This window comes from Eriocheir sinensis, chromosome 27 (assembly GCF_024679095.1).
Source record: "Eriocheir sinensis breed Jianghai 21 chromosome 27, ASM2467909v1, whole genome shotgun sequence".
NCBI lineage: Eukaryota > Metazoa > Arthropoda > Malacostraca > Decapoda > Varunidae > Eriocheir > Eriocheir sinensis.
In genome coordinates, this window is record NC_066535.1 from 17,538,353 (window position 1) to 17,558,845 (window position 20,493).

Here is a 20,493-nt window from a genome sequence, read left to right on the forward strand (position 1 = left end):
TCTCTCTCTCTCTCTCTCTCTCTCTCTCTCTCTACGTCGTTTGTTGCAATTGTTTTTCTTTGTATTTTTAATTTGTTTGTATACGCTTATCTATATAATTTAATTAATTTCTTTATCTATTCATACATACAACTAATTATCTGTAAATTATTTTTATTATTCGTACAGTTATGTAAAGTTAAGTCGGGGGCATCTGCTATAGCTAAGCCTGGCCTCAGTTCTATCGCAGTGGCCCTTAAGGCTTCAGTGGGTGAGAATTCATTACCCCGGGACACAGGGCCAGTGTGACATTCGGGTTACCACAGCTTACCTTCTCCAAGTTTCCCCAGGTGCTTATTTATTGACGCTCAGAAAAGATGATGAACTGCTTGTTGAGCTGCACGCCGACTGCCATGGCCGGGATTTGAACTAAAGCCGGTGGATTCATAGCTAACCACGCTAACCACTGCACCAAGGAGGCGCACAGTCAAGTAAACAGTTATTCCTTCTTTGCTTATTTATTCAATCATCGGTTTGATTATTTATTCATTTGTGGACCCTCTTGAACCCCTGGTCTTCGTGGTGGTCGGGGCGGGTGTCGTGAGGGCGGCGGTGCAGGTGTCGGCGCCCAAGCTGCACCTGGACGGCGGCGGCGGTATGTTCAGCACCAACGGAAGGGAATTTATTTGTCCAGAGAAAATCAACATCTCGCAATCACCGTGATTAGAGGCGATAACTGGACGGAGCGCACCGTATCCCGTCATGGTCTGAATTTGTAATTGCATCGTTCGTCCGGGTAAAAAGTGACGTCAGGTGCACCGTCGAATCAGCTGAGGAGAGCCACTCAGGCGTCCCTCCGCCCTGGCCAGGAGCTGCGGCTTCACGCGGCATGATTATAGGACTGGGAGCCTCATCTGACCAAGCGGTATATGCTGGTTCCTAATTCTGCGCAAACCAGCCCTGTTCTCGGCCGTAATCAACATGTTAAACCTAAGCTGATCTGTTAAAATATTTTGATGTCTTTGGATCTTTCCGAATCGCAGATTATCGAGTATTCAGTATTTTCAGTTCATTTCGCGGCACCGATAGTCTTCCAATTATATCGATATTTATTATTGAGATTTTGCCATTCTGATCGCCTCCTCTGCCACTTCCAATAAGCCTTTGTAAATGGTGCATGAAGACTATGTTTGCACTGATAAGATTGGCAAAAACACGGAATTTCTCATTGCCATTACTTTGTCACTGATTTAGTGATCGCAAATGCCATCTTACAGAACCACGGACATGATAACGTGTCCTGCGCTGCGGGTCCTCGGTGCCTGGGGGCGGGGGCCGGGGGGCTGCCGGCCGTGTCATTTGGTCGATGTCGATGATTGTAAAACCTGCATTTGACATACCTAATTGAGTTCCGTCATGTTGTGCTCGACGCCGCTGCCCACCAGAAGGTAAATGTCGGTGAGGTGGGTGTTGCTGGAGGTGAGGTTCTGTATGCTGTGTGTGGCCTTATGGATGGTCCCTGTTCCTGGTCTGCTGGGAGTGTTTCTCATAACAGACAGGAGATTGGGAGAAACCTCAGCGTAAAACTAAGAGGCTGGGGGTGCTTTAACTTGCTGAAACACATTAGAGAAGTAATAATACTGTAGTTGCCTCAGTAATGACAGACCAAGAACATGAAAGGTGTGCCGATGCTTCAAAAGTGACAGTAAATAAGAATGTCTTGTCGGGTCATTGCCTGCAGGTGAACATTAGCTTGGTGTTCTTCCCCTTTCCTCATTTTCTCTCTTTTCCTTCGACCCTTCTGCCCTCTCCCACCTTGCCCTCAACCTCCGTGGCCCTCAGCACTTTGCCCCTTCCCTCCCTCTCGGCAGCATGTTCCTCTCTTTTCCTCCTTTCTCCGCCCCTCCCGCCCTTCCTACCTGCCCGCGCCACACCCTCTCTCCATCATTGTCGACAAACGCAGCACTTCACTGCCCGACTGTCATATAGTAAATCTCATGGAATTTCGAGTTTCCGTTCCCGTATTAGTCAGCGTTAAGACAGGGCATTATTGCAACTTGAACAATTTCTCAAATTATTGGAGAAATCCAGAAACTAACAAGATTTTAGACTCAATTTTGCATTTTCGTGTTAGATTAGTAAAAGATAAATAGTTATAAAGTTATAAAGTCAGTAATAATTGTGTATACTCGCAGAATTAAGTAATTATAAGAAAAGGGCAGCAAACTCATATGATGACGAAGGCTGTTAAGATATGAGTTGTGATGTTCGATGAAGGATAATAAATATTTCAAGTGCTTTGAAGCGAGACTGGCGGCGCTTTGCACGAGGTAGCTTTTTTAATATATAGTTTCAAGCGGTGGTGATCCTGTTTATAAGACTTGCGGCCCATTGCATGTGTCCTGCAACTGAGTATAGAAAGCTATAGTAAGTAATTTTACTTCACTACTGATGCTCCTTCTCCCCATTTCTCGCACCCTTTCTTGTCTCGTTTTCAGCCTTTCCGCCTCCTGCCCCGCCCCTCCTTCAGGCCTCCGTCAGGCACGGCCGCCACACCTTTATACGAGTCACTACATATTCCGTTACTAACATTTATAACCACCACGGCACACACCGGTTCGCTGCTTTGTCGACACGTAGGTGTCCGCAACGCTCAGTTACCTGTCTTGCCGGCAACCAATCCCCACATCCTCACAGGACACTGTTGGTATTGTGTATATATATATATATATATATATATATATATATATATATATATATATATATATATATATATATATATATATATATATATATATATACACACACACACACACATACGTGCGTATATGCATCACCCTATGAGGAGTCTCCGCCATACAATGTGGCAGCCTCACCCAAAGCGACTCATACGCAAGGCAGCGTTTTAGGTCTCCTGAAGGGCGGCGGCGGACCCCAGTCGCAATGGTCCCCGCAGGTCACGTTGCCGCACTATTTTTCTCGCCGCGCGCCCCGACGTATAATCAGCTCTACCGACTTGTATACTTCAGGTGAGCAGACCTCCACAAAAGGGGGCAATTAGCATGGCGGACGTGTTTAACCTCTGCGAATGAAAACAGTGCAGGTGCTGTGCCTGCCGGAGGAGGGGAGGCAGGAGGGGAAGGAACCACAAACACGTAGGGCCAGCGGGGAGCAGCCACGGAGGCGGGCCGGGCGGCTGGCAGCAGAAATAATGTACACACGTGATGGCCACCGAACAATGCCAGGCAGCCCCGATGGCCGCACCCCCGCAGCACGGCGAGGACCTAAAAAAATATTGCATTATTTTCTAATTTCACCGATTCACTCTATTATCTTGAGGTGCTTCAGTTTCTATTATTTATCGGCATATTCGTTTTGTACAAATATTTTGCGGGCCTCATTCCCACACTCGCTCATTAGGCAGGTGTAAAAAATATTTTTTTTAAATATCACTAGTCTTGTCAGCAACATTTATGCGCGCAAACTCTCCATTTTACTGTTTTGAAGTTGTTGGCGGATATATCCTGACCGGGAGTATTGTAACATCGCCACCCATCCAAATGTTAACAGAACTAATCCTTGCAGCTTCCCTGAGCCTCGAGTCTTGCCCGCAGCACCGCCCACGAGTGTCTGGTCATCAGGAGCTCCAGCACCTCGAGTAGCTGAATACCTCGACTATTACGTCCAGTAAAAAAACTAAAACAATGTAGTATCAGTCACTGGCTAAATTCGATACTTGGTGCATATTTCCAATAGTTTAAGTTGAAAAAAATCTTAAAAAAAAATTCTCAATTTTTTTTTTTTTTTTTTTTTTTTCTTCAATGTGGTATTTTTCTCTTTACCTCGTGAGTAGTGGTCGCCGCAGCCGGGCCCTCAGCAGCGTGCCTCAGGGTCTGTTGCCTCCACACCTCCGCCTGTTTGAGTCAGACCCTGACGTCATTTTTCTACACATGAGAGCACAACGAGAACATTTATGGAACGCGTGTATCATTTTTAAAGGCACTTTGTAGTTAACCAAAAATGCAGAAGTGATAGTACTGGAGTGGACAGCGAGCAAACACGACAGGAACGCTTTGTGGTGGAGTTTGAATTATTTTTTTCTTAGGTCTTATGATACATCGGAGGGTCTTTTTATCGTGAGTGGAGCCATGAAGCCGCCTCGCCGTGTGTGCCCTCGCCAGTAGGGGATAGCCTTAGCAGGGGCGGGGTGGGCATCAGGAAGGTTTTTATAGCCAAGTAATTTCTCCCTTGGGTGGCGTTTTGACTAGTGCCTGCAATTCAATGCTTTAAGTACTATGTAGAAGTGAAAGCTGTAACCCCAAAAAAGACTTCTTCAGCCACGCAAAACCGCTTTAGCAACCCCTCCACTTCAGAAATAATTTCCCGATGTGTATGTGGACTGAGGACTTCTTTTTTAAGTTTTCTCAAGGAAACGACCACTCGAGCCACACACTTGCTGGATAAATTTTACGATCATCGTTTATCTGCGGCGTCGGCTTAGGTCAGCTTAAGTCAAGTTGTATATTCAGCTTTGGTACCGTCACCCTCTTGCCTGACTCACCTAACCGGCATTTTAGAGCTGGATTATGAATGAAGAAGTCCCGAGGCAGCCGTGTCCAGAGCCTCGCGTGGCGGCCAGAAGGGAAAGGAGTACGTTGGGTATGCGAGATGCTGGGCCGTGTGAGGGATGGAGGCTGGTGGGCAGGCGTGAGTGAGGAGGCAACTGAAATACTAGGTGAAGTTTAGGGAGCAGGGAGGGGGCTCGTGGATGGTGCATGGATGGGGCATTGGTAGGAGCTTGTGGTGGTAGTGTGAGGGACAGAGGCCGGTGGGGAGGCGTGAGTGAGGAGGCGACTGAAATATTGGGCGAAGTTTAGAGAGCAGGTTGGCGGCGAGGCGGGTGGCCAGTGGATGTGGCAGTGGTGAGGGCGTAATAGCCTGGTGGTGGTGGTGGTGGTGTGTGCCCCTCCCCCACGCAACATGCCGCCTGGACTCTGTTACGCGATCCCCTTTGACGCACGGTCGGTTTTATTAAATGTAAGTAGTTGGTTCTTGCGGCGGCGGTCACGGCGGGTGATCATTGTTTTTGCGGGGATGCTGCCCAGCCGCCCGAATCACCATCGCGCCCGTGTTCCTAAATTGTACTCAAGATCATTACCCTTACGCTTCAATTAGTTGACGATTAAACACGCACTCCATGGCCGGTGAACTTGCCTTGGGGCCAGGATCACCCCTTCTGCGGCCACGGAGAAGAATGAGGAAGAGGAGGAAGGTGCTGGTCAGGAAGAGCACGAGAAAAAAATAAGAAAAAAATTATGATAATGATGATAACATTGAAGAATAGGGAAGAGGATGAAGAGAAATTGGAAAAGGGGAGGAGAGCGAGGATACCCCCTGAGAAAGGAGACAACACGGGAGCCAGACGTCCCCATCAACCACTCCATTTAGGGCGCTTGGCACCCTCTCTTTGGCGATGGAGGCTGTTTCAGTGGACCACTTGTTTGCGAAGAGCTACAATGGCATCTTTAATCTGGGGGTACCGGCCGCAGGGAAACCGATATGAAGTAATAATTGATATAATGGCGCACCTGCAAGTCAGCACACCCGCACGCAGTCACTGTCAAGACGAGAGCCCAGCGTCTTGTGTGGCGGCGGTCAGCGTGTCCTCCATTGTTTGACAGTAGACGTGATGGACTCAAGCCACATCTTTCCGAGTAAGTGGTTCGGAGGAAGGGAAGAGCTGAGATAAACAAGGGCGAAATCTGCATGAACCGATTTCTTTATAGAGCCCCATCAACCAAATCCATGATGTACAGCAACGCTTGGGCTTCCAAACTCCCCTGTTGCTGCTGGGCCCCCTGGATTTCAATCTGTGTCTGCCTGACGTCCTCATTAAGGGGTGACGTGACATGACCCTCTCCCTCAGCAGGAATTGCCAGATTTGAGCCGCTCCCCCCCCCCTCCCCCCTCCTTCTCCATCTGCTGGCACTCACAGGCTGACAAAACGACGCTCACCTCGGGGACAGGGGCGCCGTGTTGACCATGACAGCCGCATCACACCACAGATGCAGTTGAGCATAGCAGGTGATTGTTATGCTGCTCCCGCGTCCACTGTCTCTCCATATATGTGTGCTGGGGAACGGAGGGGCGCCTGTGTTTCGAAGACAGGGGAGTATGGGGGGGAGGCGGTGTGGGAGGGTTAACTAAACTGTGCGGAACATGAAGTGACTCCTATCAGCGACGTGCCTTCAGCAAGCCCTTAAGACCTGTGTGTGTGTGTGTGTGTGTGTGTGTGTGTGTGTGTGTGTGTGTGTGTGTGTGTGTGTGTGTGTGTGTGTGTGTGTGTGTGTGTGACTGTGTTGATCTCTCTCTCTCTCTCTCTCTCTCTCTCTCTCTCTCTCTCTCTCTCTCTCTCTCTCTCTCTCTCTCTCTCTCTCTCTCTCTCTCTCTCTCTCTCTCTCTCTCTCTCTCTCTCTCTCTCTCTCTCTCTCTCTCTCTCTCTCTCTCCCACCCCAGGGGCAGGGCTGCAGGTTACACCACAACAATGTCGCCCGTTACCTGCCCGGAATACTACTTCAAGCAAATATTCAATGTTTTTTCTCCAACAATTAGAATCACTTAAATTATCTTTAATGACAGCGAAAAATGTTTACTTACTTATTCGTGGCTACTATTTATACTGATGAATATCCTTGACGTCGTGGATATAATTGCAATGTGTTGTTAGCGAAATACCGATCTGTGCGTCCGGGAGAGAAGAGTTAGCGATCGTGTATGGTTTTATTGCGACGCAGTGGTAAGGGAGGAAGCACAAAAACTACAGATATGTGGAGAGGGGCAGGGAGGCAGGCAGGCAGACGAACAACAGGCAAGATTTTAAGAACACGAACTCACATACAGAAGCCAGAGGAACATCCACATGCAACAACCAGTAGGAAGAGGAGGAGGAGGAAAAAGGTGGGTGACTTAAAGAAGACGGTGGCTGGCGGAGAGATGGAGCACCTACATCCCTTCCTAATCCCCAGGAGAGAGAGAGAGAGATTCAGAAGCCCCTCGTCCCCTGCCCCGTGTACGCCATCCCTCGCCCTGACTTACGATGCAAATACCGGGAGCCGCCGTCCACTCCACCTTTGAGAGAAGTCGGCTGCAATTAGCTAAACACCTGCTCGGACTTTAATTGCTGTGTTGTAGGGCCATCAGCGGCACAAATTAGGGATCAGTCAAGAGGAGCACGTCGAGGGTAAAAGCGCCTGACACCCGGGAAGGAGGCGCCGCGGGGAAGGGTGGGAGGGCGTGGCTGCTTAAGGTGGCGCCGCAGATGACCCGCCACGCCCCCAGTGGAGTGTGCTAATGCCTCTACCCTGCGTTAATAAGGGGCTGTTGGTGTATGAGGTGAGAGAGAGATTGAGTAGGGTGGGGTTGGGTAAAAAAACAATGGAACCAGTCTCAAGGGTTCTTATTTCTTCATACTTGGCGGCAGGGTGGCACTGCAGTCGCATGTACATTGTCACAGTATATATTTATTCCCCAGGCAAGCATTACTCTTATGAGGCAGGTGTGACAGCCCCCGCACCAACGGCTCAATACAGGTCACAGACATTCAACTAATTCCACCCCGTCAACGGCGAGCGGCTTAATACAAGGGAAGTTGAATGTGGTGGGTTTTTTTTTTTGCTCGCTTGACAACACCCGCTAACCAATAATGAACATTTTTACACCCTAATCCACCTTTGTATGCACTGAGACACATGCGTACACACTTCGCTGCCCGCACACACCTGCATAAAAAGCCACATACCCACACATGCACACATTCCTACACATAAGCGCCGCAGACCTCGCCAACGCTCCGAGCCACGCCCTCACGCACACCAACGTGCTCACATAGACACACTGCCGCGGGGAGTAATCTTGGCGGCGCTTGGGTAATGCGGGGATTTGCAAGGTAACTAGGTGGGCAGGTGAGGCGGACAGGTAAGTGGCACCCTGGCCCGCCTGATGGAGGAGACAGGGCCGCACGGTGACAAGATAAAGTGCCTGATTGTAGGGGGAGAGGGAGGGGTGGGTGCCTACTTTCCTACCTGTGCTCTCATACCTCGAGAACCGTCTATTCATTTCCCGAGCCGGACTTAATCATTCATTTTGGGGGTATACTTTTTTTTCCTCTCCCAAGAGCTGCACATTTTGATTTATTGTTATTCCTGTTGCTGTTTGTCTTTTGGCCTCTCTCTGTGACTGTCTAAATAACACCCTGCGCCCTCCTTGCATGCCCACCTCCAACCCTCGTCCGTGGCCCTGTAATCTGCCCCTTTCCCAGCGTGTCATCGTCTTTCTCAGTCTTGTGGACAAAGGCGTCATCGTTTTTGTCATCGTTGTTGGTGTTTTAGTCCTTGTTCATACCTTCTCCTCCTCCTCTTCTTCTTTGTCCAACCCTCCCTCCCTCCTCCACTGTCTTTATTCTTCCTATTCCTCCTTTCTCTCCCCATCTTTTTCTTTCTCATCCTTCTTGTTTCCCTCCTCCTCCTCCTCCTCCTCCTAATCATCATCGCCATCATCATCATCACACTCATCACAATCATCTGATGCCCCTCGAGAAGGTCTACAGGCGCTATAGGTAGAACGTGTGTGTGTGTGTGTGTGTGTGTGTGTGTGTGTGTGTGTGTGTGTGTGTGTGTGTACAGGATTTGGGCTAAACTTGTCTTCTTCTGTTTCCATATCTTCTTTTATCTTTCCAGGTTTAAACTCATTAATGGTTTTTTGCTTTTCCTTCCTTTTCCCTCTCTCTCTCTCTATATCTTTCTAACTTTATATCTATCTATCTATATCTTTCTTTCTTTGCCTCTAGACCTTCCAACTGCCAATGCCTCTGTTCGGGAAGCAAGACTAATTTATATCCTTGTGGTACCCTTGCTTCCTTTATTTGTATGCACGGGAGTTTCTTCTTCGTCGAGTCCCCACAAAGGAGGTCATTTCCCTCTACAAGCCCCAGGGTTTTAATGTTCCCAAAAGTCGTAAACGAATCAAACTTATCTCTTCTTTCCGGTTTGACAGTGTTTTTGTGGCTGGTGCGTTCCTTTGTGAAGTTTTGTATGTATGTTTATATGCGTCTGTCCTAATATGTCCGAGTGTGTGTTGTTTATGTCTGTCTGTGTCCTGTCTGTCGGTCGGTCTGTTTCTCTACCTGTTTGCCTTCTTGCTAGAGGTATGTTTGTTAAAGCGGGGGATATGAGTGGGTATGTTTGGTTGTTTTTTTGGTCGTTTTCCTGTTTTATACTTGTTCCCATGTCTGTTTCTGTCTGTCTGTGTCCGTGTGTGGCTGTCTTCTTTTTGTCTGTCTGTCTGTCTCTCTGTATTGTCCTGTATTACCTCTCTCTCTCTCTCTCTCTCTCTCTCTCTCTCTCTCTCTCTCTCTCTCTCTCTCTCTCTCTCTCTCTCTCTCTCTCTCTCTCTCTCTCTCTCTCTCTCTCTCTCTCTCTCTCTCTCTCTCTCTCTCTCTCTCTCTCTCTCTCTCTCTCTCTCTCTCTCTCTCTCTCTCTCTCTCTCTCTCTCTCTCTCTCTCTCTCTCTCTCTCTCTCTCTCTCTCTCTCTCTCTCTCTCTCTCTTCTCTCCCTCTCTCTTCTCTCTCTCTTCTCTCTTCCTTCCTTCTTCTCAAAATTCTCCCAACACTCGTTATTTTCAGTCTCTACACTTTTTGGGGATGTAACATTGCCTGGCCGATGTCCAAAACCTGTTATATTAGTTCACCTCGTAAAAGTCAGAAAGTCGGTAAAGTTTTAGAAAATTATTATGAAATTCAGATTCTCTTCTTACGTCTTGTCCAAAGAGGTAAATATCTTCATGTGGACATCTTATATTTTGATGGAGTTAATATTTACCTATTAGCGTCAGGGGCTGCGGCTCCTCCAAAAAGAAAAGAGATAGTCAAGTGCACTCCAGATTTTTTAGATATATGAGAATCGTACAGAGTATTGACTTCTTCCTTTATTTATTGCAGGTTGAGATAACTTGCAGTCCACTTCAGTATCGGAAAGAATAGTGGCCGTCATTTAATGATTTTATTGGTTGAGAAAGTTCATGCCTGTAAATAAAGTGAATTTAAAATAACATTATCTGGGGGAAGCCACAAGGTAAAATGTAAGACACCTGCAGGCACATCGCATCGCAGCGCAGCCTGGCATGCCGAAACTTCCAGCCACCTCACGTCATTACTCGGAACAGCTGCTTCGCCACCCAGCCCCGGCCTATCAAGCCGCCTGAGGAGATGCAGTCTCGTGGCTCATTATTTTGTAGCGACACCAAGCTGTCACCCAAGTTATGACTCCTTGTGTTAGCTGCCTCGCCACCGAGCCCACCGAGGGACTTGAGAGCATGCAGTCATTTGGTGCAACGTTCAGTAACAACACTGGACTAGTAAGACTTACCTGCAGGCTTAGATTCATTGCAGTACAACCGTGCACGCGTCTACGTCGCAGACATCTCAGTCGTTATTTCTCGCATTAGTTGCCTCTCGACCCCGCCCATCGAGCGTCAGGAGGACATGCAGGCACGTGGTTCAGCGTTCTGTAGCAACACTAGACTATATTACAGTAACCCTGAGTAAGGCTTGCATGCACCAGAGACATCACAGGCAGGCGTGAACATGCAGTCATGCGGCTCAGCGTTCTGTAGCAACACTGGACTCTCGAAGACCGGAGACTCATGAAAGCGTTCACGCATGGCGGGGGGCGAGGCCACGCGTCTCACTCTTCATGCCTCTTAAATCCTCGCGAGGTGACTCATCTGTTTGGGAGATGCTTCTGAGGGAATCAGGCGTAGCAAAACTTGATTATTACGCGTAATACGAGTAATGCAATGGCTGCATTGGGCGGGAGCCGCGCCGCGTGTGTGGTCCAGCTGTGTCCTGCATGGTGAACCCAGCCCGACCTGGAGGCTCCGAGTGGACGCTTCCTTAAGTGGCGACAACCGTTTAAGTTATCTGAATGGCCGGTTATCTTCCTTTAGACGCCGAGATAGCCTTCAGCTAATCTCGAGGTCTCCACCAGCGACACTCTCCCGAGCGACGCTCCCGAAGAAACAAAGATATGAGCATCCCTTGTTGCCTTGGTTGATCTCGCTGGTCTGTCACGGCTAACATCATCGGCGGCTGCTCCAGAGAGCACGCATTAGTCTCGCCAGCTGGTCGCTTAATCACCCTTGTAAACTTCCTGTTGATGCTGTCACTTATCAGCCCCGCCGACCCTGACGACACGGACTGGGTGGCCCTCCGCCTGCGGGGTATCACTCTGACGCGACGCCCATCCCGCCTGCATCACCTCCCACTATTATCCCACCCACCTTTTTTTTTTTCTCTCTCTCTCTCTCTCTCTCTCTCTCTCTCTCTCTCTCTCTCTCTCTCTCTCTCTCTCTCTCTCTCTCTCTCTCTCTCTCTCTCTCTCTCTCTCTCTCTCTCTCTCTCTCTCTCTCTCTCTCTCTCTCTCTCTCTCTCTCTCTCTCTCTCTCTCTCTCTCTAACAAAACTCCTTAGTTATCACTGGAACGAAAATTAACTTGTTCTACTTTTTTTATTAGTTCAGGTTATTTTTGCTCCTCCGGCCGTTCCCCTTCGCCTCCTTGGTGTGGGTGGCGCGCAACACCATTTTCCTTCCTAGCAAGTTAATGAAGAAAAATAAATCCAGTCGTGGCGGTCAGTAACGCTTCGCGGTGGTCAGGCTCCCGCTGCGCCCACGTCAGATCTGAGAAACAAAATGCTAGAGACCTTGATTATTCCGTTGTAGCTGCCAAGCCTGACACGGACACCTGCAGCCTCGCCCGCCTCGAGTACTCAACCCTTAACTCCACCTCCACCCACCGAGCAAACCATGTGCCTCTGTTCTGCTCACCTTCCTCCCGTTACTGAACACTCCCTCCTGCTTTATGAGAGGCTGTTGGTCGCGCAGAGGGGAACACACTATCATGTTCTCCCGATGCTATCCAGACCCCCACCCAACCCCCAAAGACAAAGAAATGGAGAATGCGTCATCCTCATCGCAAGAAAAAAGCCCTTTCGCATCCTGTTCTGGAATGTGCTCTAATTTCATCTCTTCATCTGCTACTCTACCCGCCATGGCTTCTACAATTCCTGGGTTGCCACTTTTTTGCTGTTTTTCCATCTGTAAGCAGTTCTGTGCATAATATCTGCTCAAGTCCATTTTTTTTTTTTTTTACAACAAAGGAGACAGCTCAAGGGCACACAAAAAAAGGAAACAATGATTAAAAAAGGCCCGCTACTCGCTGCTGGTTTTAAATGACGTTAATATATTTTCAACTTTGTCTATTTCCTAATCCATGATGCTCTCGTCTTATCCATGTTATACCCAACAGTTTTTGCTCCATCCCACGTTTTGCGCTTCATGGCTTCCTGTCTAGTTCTAAGGTGAGGCGCAAAGTTTGTGAACCATATGTTAGGATTCATTGATTGTACAAAAATGGCAGATTGCTCTTCATGATCTTACTATGTCAGCCTAAAGCGCTCAGTCTCTTACCTATTCTCCTGACCATTTTCGTCTCTGAGCATTATGTATATGTATGCTGCCCTTCCAACTGATTATTAAACATTACCTTTGTTTTCTTCATGTTCATCTTTCAAACTCTCCCTGTAGAGTTCCCTAATGATTCTTTGTAAGTTTTCCCCAGACTCATTCAGTAAACTATGTGATATGTGAATCTAAGGGTGTTAAAGTAGTCACCGTCTGTCTTGATTCTTGTGTTATTCCACTCTTCATAAAAGAAATTAATGCTTCTCCTAAGCGAGCCGTAAGGGATTTTGGATATATCGTGTCACCTAATTAGATTTTCTGGGGGCTTTTCATTTTGAGTTTAATGGTTAGTGTGTTCTCTTTACATCTTCCTACGCTTGTGTAAACGGCTCATCTACGCCCTGCCTCCTGAGTGCCTCCTAAAGTTTTAATGAGTCAAATGGTTCATCATGATATATGAAAACCAATCATCGTGGTTTATCATACTATGTAGATCTATTATTTTAAAGTTTTGGTAATGACGCGGATGTATGTATGTATCCAGCTTGTTTTCTCGGGTTTAAACTTTCTTCAATTTTGTCCATGTCAGATTAACGAATATCTCCAACCTTCCTGTTGTTAATAATTTTTGTTAGTGCTGCCAACTCTTTCACATCCCTTCTAGTTATTATCTTCATACCTTTGTGCTTTTTAATGAGATCGTTTGTTTACTTTTTTACTTTACTGCCACTGTTTTTTTATTTGCTTCTCGATCTCCCTCAGTATGGAGAACACATCCAGTAACTACTTAGGGGCATTCCATCACTTTTTTTGTAACCCGCCGTTCTATTGTTGGTAATTGATAAATATCTACCGTATACCTTCGTAACGGTCCCCTTCGTCTTATCTGGCTCGTCTGGCGCTGACTTGAAGCAGACGGTGTAAAAAGCAAGCCACCGCTGCCTAATCTTGGCCTTAATCAAACTTAATCTGGTCCGGCGGCGCGACATAACCGCCGTATCTCACCCTTCCGTCGTAAACTAGCGTATCGAAGGCTGATCGGACGCCCCTTGCCACCGCTTCTCGGCAGGTGTGAAGGGCGGCCCCGGACCCTTTGTACCTGCCTCAAAAACTCGCCCGATAAAATAACCTCGTGTGGTTTGGGTGTGCTGTTGCCGGCCGCCGTGTGTGACTTAGCGAGCAATAACCACCGGCCAGGGAAGAGTTAGGGAGACAACTTCATACCAATTTGACTACCAAAGCGGGAAGATGGAGAGACGGGCGAGGAAAAAAACAGGTAATCGAAGGGAAAAAGTACGACGTGTGAGTCGGTGTGAGTCTCCTTCGTCTTGTCCGTGTGTGCGTGGAAAATGCAAATCAGTAGTTAATCTGTCATGCTTTGCCGGTGGAAGCGAATGGACAGCAATAGCAATTTTGGTGGTGCTTCCTGACTCCTTGCCTCGATACGGGTAGAAGGGACAGAAGGAGGAGGAGGAGAAGGAAAATGAGAAGAAGGAGGAGGAGAACGAGGAAGAGGACGAGAACGAGTAGGAGGAAGAGAAAGAGAAAGAGGAAAAGAAGTTGGAGGAAGAGGAGATGGAGGAGGCGGAGACGGAGGAAGTGGAAGAGGAGGAGGAAAAGGAGTTGGAGGAGGAGGAGGAGGATGGCATATTGAAAAACGAGTATAGAGTTAAAGAAGAAAAACTGCAGCATCGTGAAGAGCATGAAGAGAGAGCGTTTTTGCCTCACTTTTTTGTGCCCTTGAGATACTTCCTTTACTGTTTAAAAAAATATATATATATTCTGAAGTCCTTGTCTACTCACCAGATTTTTTATTTATTTCAAAGCACTGCCACTTGTTCTGTAGGATCAATAACTACTCTCCTCAGCATTCAATCTTCAAAACAATGTCTAATTTAACAGAATCAATCTCTCGCTCATCAGCAGTTCATCTTTTAAACACTGCTCTCTCTCTCATTCTATAAAAAAAAAATCAATTGCGCGATTCTCAAAGTTAATTTTCTGATACTTATTTTTAAAGCACTTTCTCTCATTCTATAAAAAAAACAATCTCTCATTCCTTCACTCCTTCGCTCCTCATTCTTTCATTTTGCAGAATCTTCAGACCCTTGCCTCAAAACAGTCACTCATTGCATAAACTCAAAATCTCATTCCTAAGCAGCTAATTTTCGGATATATGCTCGAAAACATTGCCTCTCTTTATATAGAATTTATCACCCGCTCCTCATAAGTTCAGTTCCATATATATCCCACAGAATGCCGTAACTCATTGCTCAGAATCAATTTCCCGCTCATAAGTTGTTGATTTTCAGACACTTACTCCTAAACGCTGCCTCTCATCTACCGGCTCTGCACCTCATTTTCAGCCTAGCAGCAAGACCTTTCCGAGCAGAAGCGAATTATAATTATTGGCCTGCTTCCTGTGTTTTATCGCCCAGCCTTGCTCGCACCTAACCCGGCTACCGCTCGCCTCGCCCAGCACGGCAGCTCCCGGCTCTGGACGCCCGCCAATGTACTCCATCAACCAGTCATTTTTATTACTCATCTTTCCTTCCCTCTACTCTCGGCGCCAGCTTCTCCTCCCCCTACTTATCATCCTCGGCTCCCAGCGCTGAACCAGAATAATTGCGCTTCATTTACTTTACATTCGTTTTAAGGGAGGCATTGCTTCCTTTGTCGTTCCATAGTTTGTTTAAGAATCCGCTGCTACTCGATGACTGAAGTAAGAAAGACACAACAACATAAGCAACAGTATGCCATATTTTCCCCTTGCTAAGAGGTGTCAGATTTCAACAATTTTAAAACCAATGGCAGTTTGTAAGCATTTTTTCGTCTTCGTTAAATTGCACATTCACTTCCAATTACGTTTACCTTTCGACCTATTACCGTCACTAAATGAGAAAAATAAGATACAGGATGGAGCCATTAAACTGTTGAAGTGGTTCGCTGAAAATCGTTTGGAATGGAGTCTGCCAATAGGTTTAACTGCACTAAAAATGTAGATATTGTTGGAAGACGGCTGCAGTACCTCGAAGAGTGTCAAGAGGTATTTTGTGGATAAGCCGCCACATCCTTAAGGGTCAAGGCAATGGTTGTAAGTAACAGCGACTACGTGCCACCTTTTGTATACCTGCATCTTCATCTTTATAAAATAGCGTTAGTTTGGACAGCTTTTCCGCCTACCCTCCTCCGCTCTCCCTGCAGTCCATCTTATTTTCATTACCTCCTTCCTTTCTTCTTCTCTTATTCCTCCCCCCTATTTAGCGCTAATACAAAACACTGGGTCGTGAAGCAAATGTTAAGAGAACCTTTATTTACAGCCTTTTTGTTCTGCTTTCAGATTCCTCGCACGTCCCACTCCCTGGCTCGGACTCCTGTAGCAGCAGACGAGACATGTTCCGTAAGTAGCAATGTCATATTACAGCATTTTTCAAGTAGACAGATTAAGCTACTCCATTTTCCGAGTTCCTGCAGCCAAACTCTTCCTCGCCACCCGCTCCCCGTCCCACTCGCGACCACTTGGCGAGGAAGGCGGTGAGTTAGTGCCAGTCTCTCTTGGTTTTCGCCTTTTTACTGTGAGGCAAATATTTCCTTCTTATGGTGAGGGTCACACCTGAAGGGTCGGGTCGTTGCTCTTCCACTTACCACACGCCTGAGATGCAACACACCCAGCAAGGGAAAATCCAACAATTCACTGCACGTCTTGAAACTTCCAGACGGAGGCGTTCAAGGGTCCAGCAAGACCCATTTCAGCGCTTCATTGTCCATATTGACGTTCCGCATCACCGGCTGGGGCTCGCCGGGTCCATGGGAGCTCGCGGCGGCTCCTCAGATGATGTCCTGTCGGTAGGGACTGACGCCTTACTTGGGGGAGTTAGAGGAGGGCGACGGCGGCGTGATATATGATGTATGGGATTAAAAAGGAAAGGAAGACGAAGTGGACAGTAAAGTGGGGGTTCATCTCGCTGGCTCTTGAGTTGAGAGGAGAAATAATGAGTAATATTATTATCAGGAAAAAAAAAATGCTTGATAGGGCAGTGACGCTTTGGAATGCTTTGGAATGCTCGTCACATGTTGAATTAAAGAAAGAATTAGTCAACGAGTGGAATGTCTCCGAAAATCATGAGGAAATGCATTATTATTAACAGAAAAAGACGCCTGCAATTCATAATATCATGCTCGCCGCTTTGTTTTGTAATGGCAAGCGAAAGACGATGTAAACAGTTCATCGGGGGCTTACATATATGAATTAATATTGATATTGTGATCATGAAGGGAAGAATGCTTATTAAGAAAGTGGCGCTTGGAATTCAAAATTATACATGTCATATTTATATGCTGTATAGTAGAAAAGAAGACAAAGTGGATTGTGAATAAGAGGTTCTTAAGAAATATAAATTAACAATGCATAACAGTGAAGAGGAAAATAAAAATTCTTAATAAGAAACTGATGCTCTGAATGCAGAATTATGCTCGTCACTTAATAGCTATTAGGGGCGCGTTGCAGGCCACGGCACCGCGCAGCACGCGGCGCCGTCACGCAGCCTCAGGCCACGCCCAGCAAATCACATTCGTTTCGTCTGGACTGAAGATCAAGGCTCAGAATTTCACTTACCGCCTTGCCCGAGGATGACACTGAGGCGACTAATGGGAGCCTCCTAACCATTGCTGTTCGCCACGCTATGAAGAGACGGAGATGGACGAGGAGAAGAAGACACAAATGAATGAGGAAATTAAAGATCAGATTAGAAACTAAGCAAGAAAAGAATACGACAAAAAACAAGACAACAGCGTAGACAACAAGCAAGCCAACTGGATGCTATTTGTCATTTGTTTAAAAAAATGTGTTCGCGCGCGCACACACACACACACACACACACACACAGACACACACACAATCTTATCGCAAAATATTTAACGTTTTACACTCATAAAATATCGACACCCTTACACAAAACCTGTCACCGGACACACACGTACACCCCCCCCAAAAAAAGTTTCAGTGTTCAGAATATTCGTATTATAACTGAGGTAAAATAATGCCGTGCGTTGAGAAGCACCATGATAATCTGGGAACTTTTCTTTTATATATAACCGATTTAATGAACTTGAAGACATGCTCAAAATTTTCACAGTTACTTTGCATGATAGACCAGCACGTTTTTTGTTGTTGTTGTTGTTGTTGTTTCCTCAGCGTTTCTTTCATTTTTTTTTTTTTTTTTTTTTTTTTTTTCATCTCCTTTGTGTTCATTCTAATCGCCTGCGCCGCACCTCAAGGATTAACGTTATTGATGAAGCTGTACCTCGCGGCGATGCTGAAACTTACAATGAGTGATTGACGGGCCCAGTTAAGAGACACCTTCGCAGTCATGAAAATATGCGTAACACGAACTCGGCAACGAAGAATGGAGGAAGCACACGGCTCGAGGTCATCAGCGGAAGCCTTTTTTTTTTTTTACTTCTTCTTTTTAGACTCATCCTATTGTGTCTATGAAACTGTGCAGCATTTAGATTGAATTTACAGCAACGGGAAGTGTGTGTGTGTGTGTGTGTGTGTGTGTGTGTGTGTGTGTCGCCGGATAGGCCTGTTTGATCTTTGTTTACCGAGCATGATCAGGATATAATGAAGAAAACGTTAGAGGGTCGATGATCTTGTGTGTGTGTGTGTGTGTGTGTGTGTGTGTGTGTGTGTGTGTGTGAGACATTAGTAACCCCTGATATTTCCTCCTTGGTACCCTCGTCTGTCGGGTTGGTGACTCATGTTAACTAAGAGAGAGAGAGAGAGAGAGACGGACACGGAGGCAGAGACACACAGACATAGGGAGACAGTGAAAACATACTGACAAGCACACAGACTGACCATGAACATTACATAACACGAGAGCATCAGATGAGTGAAGAAAAACAGCCCTTAAAAAGAAAAGTCCCTGTTAGCTGAAAATACTGCAATGACACAGACGAACACAAACATGCATTCACGTGTAAGATAAGTTTGTTTTATTTAAATTTTTCTTTTCTTCTTTTCTCTTCTCTACTTATATCATCCCTTCCCTTCCCTTCCCTTCCGTTCCTTTCCCTTCCCTTCCCTTCGCTTCCCTTCCCTTTCCCTTCGCTTCCTTTCCCTTTCCCTTCCCTTCCCTTCCCTTACCTTACCTTACCTTCCTTTTCCTTCCCTTCCCTTCTGTTCCCTTCCGTTCCGTTCCATTCCTTTTCCTTCCCTTCCCTTCGCTTCCTTTCCCTTTCCCTTCCCTTACCTTGCCTTACCTTACCTTCCCTTCCCTTTCTTCCCTTCATTTCTCTTCTCTCCCCAGAAAAGAAAAAGAGAAATTGAAATAAAACAAAATAAAAGAGAGAAGTTTAGTGAGCAAGGTGTGTCAGCCAACAGGTAACACGAATCATTCCACTGAGGCGGCACAAAAAAAAAATAATGAACTGTTGTCGAAAGAAAATGAAACATGTGTACCTGTCTTTACTATCACATTCGTTCATTATAACACCTCATCTTACTAAGTATCCCATAGTAGTTTGTTTCTTCCTCATTCCTGTTCTTGCTGAAATAATAGGCAAGAATCACCTCACATACCGTACCTGTCTGCCTGTCTTCGCTGCTCAGGTAGGAAGGGAACGCAGGATATATACATAGGTTGGCATATATCTACTGTGCATTTTACTAGGTATGGGACTTTGCCGTATGTATTGACAAATGAGACTGTTTAGTGAGGTTAGGTGCCAGGATGAGTGTTGGCGGTGATGGTGGTGGTGGTGGTGATGGTGGTGGGTGAGTGATGTTGTGGGGGACGCATCCAGTCGTGAGCGGGAAGATGCTCCGTCACTCTGCCTTGCTCCTCCTCCTCCTTTCCTCTTTATCTTCCTCTTTATTTTCCTTCCCCTCTGCTCCTTCTGCCCCCCTCCTCCTCCTCCTCCTCCTCCTCCTCCTCCTCCTCCTCCTCCTCCACCTCCGCACCGTCATTCTCTTGTTACTTCACATTCTTTTCACCTCCTCCTCCTCCTCCTCCTCCTCCTCCTCCTCCTCCTCCTCCTCTTCCTGTACTGCTTCTCCCCTTCTTTCTTCGTTTTCCATCTTTTTTTTTCTCCTTTTTTCTCCACCGTCCTTCTTATCTGCTCATTCTTCATATTCACCTCCTCTTCCTCCTTTTCCTCCTCCTCCTCCTCCTCCTTTACCCCCTTTTCTCCCCAGTGACTCAATTTCTCGTGCACCTTTTTATGCCTTTTTCTCGCCCTTTTGTTCCTCATTTCGGCTTTCATTTCACCTGCTCGTTTCGGAATGTCCTTTTTTTTCTTTCTCTTTAAGTTACTGCACATCACGCCTCGCTCTCCGTCTTTCCCTGCTGCCTTCATTCCTCTTGCCAGACAAAAAGGTATACGGATATTTTTTGCCTATTTTTTTTTCCCCTCTGTCCCCTTCTTTCTTCCTCCCTTCCTTCATGTACTCTAAGCGGCGCTGGAGAGTGAGTCACGGCTTCCTCGTCGCCTCCTATGACTTCCCTATTAGTACGCAGATTAGCAGGAAAATATATTTGAAAGTACACTCTTGAATCATGCATGCGTACAAATTGGTGAGGACTGAGATGTAGAGGATAGAGTATGTGAGCATTTGTAGGGGAATTGTGTGTGTGTGTGTGTGTGTGTGTGTGTGTGTGTGTGTGTGTGTGCTAGTTATTGGGAGAAAGCAAGAAATAATTGAGATTAGTCGACGAGAAACTAATTTGGGAGTAAACATCGTGATTTATGGTGTTTGTGGCTTGTGATAATAGTGAGTTTGTGTGTGTTTGCAAGGGTAGTGATCCAAGTCGTGTGTGTGTGTGTGTGTGTGTGTGTGTGTGTGTGTGTGTGTGTTCATGTGGCCGCATCAGTGTGTTTCCTCGTATTAAAAAAAAAACTCAACTTTTATGACTGTCCTGAGCGGCGGGGACAAACTGGCTGGTCGCGGCGTGTGTCTGGCGGAGCGGCACGTGGCGGCGCGGCGTGACGATAAAAAT

At 46.7% G+C, this 20,493-nt stretch overlaps 1 long non-coding RNA gene across 1 annotated transcript in view; it reads left to right on the forward strand.

Moving 5' to 3' along the window:
- LOC127004211 (uncharacterized) overlaps positions 1-20,493 on the forward strand; it is a 93,701-nt gene that overhangs the window by 8,635 nt on the left and 64,573 nt on the right. The window contains exon 2 of the long non-coding RNA XR_007757688.1: positions 15,834-15,893. This is a non-coding gene — a long non-coding RNA (uncharacterized LOC127004211). The remainder of the gene's footprint in view (positions 1-15,833; positions 15,894-20,493) is intronic.